Source organism: Triticum dicoccoides, chromosome 3B (genome assembly GCF_002162155.2).
Source record: "Triticum dicoccoides isolate Atlit2015 ecotype Zavitan chromosome 3B, WEW_v2.0, whole genome shotgun sequence".
NCBI lineage: Eukaryota > Viridiplantae > Streptophyta > Magnoliopsida > Poales > Poaceae > Triticum > Triticum dicoccoides.
Window position 1 is genome coordinate 362,811,972 of NC_041385.1, and position 1,485 is coordinate 362,813,456.

The window sequence follows — 1,485 nt, forward strand, 5'->3', positions numbered from 1 at the left end:
GCCGCCTGCCTTCCCCGCCGGCCCGGCGCCCCGCCGCCTCGACAACCAGGTGCCCCGACATCCCGACACCCTAGCCGCCCCGACACCCTGCCGCCCCGCCTACCCACTCCGGTGAGCTCCCCCCTGTTATTTTATTTTTTTCTACTGCTAGTAATTAGGTTATTTAGTACTGTTAGTTTCTTTTTTTTCTACTGCTACTAATTAGATTAGTTAGTACTATTAGTTTGGTTAGTTTGATTTTCTAGGTTAGTTAGGTTAGTGTCATTCCTCTCGTGTCTTCTTTTATCAGATTTTGTTTTCTGTAGTAATTTAAGTTCTGTTTTGTTGACTTGTTTGTTTGAGTTTGTGTTTCTGTTTGTCCGGTGATGAAAAACCTGTTAATCATACCATCTTTAGAGATTGATTTGTCGCTGTGAGCCCATGTCGTCATTCTGTAATACTGAGGACAAATTGAACATATTAGCATAATTTTCTGAGTACTTCTGAACTTATGTTGTGAAATCTGCAATTCTGATGTCCACATTGGCTATGCCTTAATTTTGGAAACTGAATTTTATGGCGAAATGTTAACCGGGCTAGAATTTTTCAAATGGGCTATCCTTTTGTGGGATCTTGAGTTGCTTACTGCTACTTGTTTGATCATAAACATAATCCTATTTGCCTAGAAAGCATTGTTTGACGGCTCAACCATTTGTTATGAAACTCTTTAAATATTCTTATTTGAACTCAGGAATCTGTGTAAGGTTTCTGCTTGATGTTTTTTTCTAATTGGAGATTTTTGTCTATGGATCCCGGTGACAACTTGTGATGTTAAAAAGTAGTGGCCTGATTCATACATTGATGAGATCTATATTATCACTCTGAGTGATCTCTCCGACAACATATACAACTTTTTTTATGTTTGTGTTTTTTTGGTGATATTTCTATTATCTGGAAACAAATGTTCATAAATTGTTTATTTGCTTTGATCTTTGTTGTTAATTTTTGGTTTAAAATCTTTCTCTATGAAGAGAGTACAAGCAAATATTTGTTGTTATCTGGACACTTTTGCATTGATCTTTAGACTAGGTTAGTTAGGTCAGTTTTTAGGTTAGTTAGGTTAGTTAGGTTAAATATTTTGGAAACTCTAAAATAATTTTAACCTATTAAAGACCATTTCTGGCCTTAAGAAAAAGCGTTTAATTAGTTAGTTACTTATTTTTAGGTTAATCACTTAGTTAGTTAGTTAATTAGTTAGTTATTTTTTAGGTGTTGTTTTCACCCACCAAATTTTTTATTATGTTTATGTTGTACTGATTTCGTTTACTCTTTTTCATTGCAGGTGTTGACAGATGGTGGGCTTGGGTCAAGAGCGCTCCGAGCCTCCTTCCTCGGCGCGTGGGAGGGGTGTTGTTATTGCACCCCCAGAACCTTCGGAGGGCGCTCGTAGACAGCATGCAGACACCCCCAGCACCTTCGGCGGTCGCTTCTTCTTAGCCCGGGAGA

The 1,485-nt window shown here is 38.3% G+C and overlaps 1 non-coding gene across 1 annotated transcript; it reads left to right on the forward strand.

Moving 5' to 3' along the window:
• Nucleotides 1-356: 356 nt before the first annotated feature.
• On the forward strand, nucleotides 357-448 carry LOC119282891. The gene has a single exon (XR_005138922.1). It is a non-coding gene; the product is annotated as a small nucleolar RNA SNORD96 family (small nucleolar RNA).
• The last annotated feature ends 1,037 nt before the right edge of the window (nucleotides 449-1,485 follow it).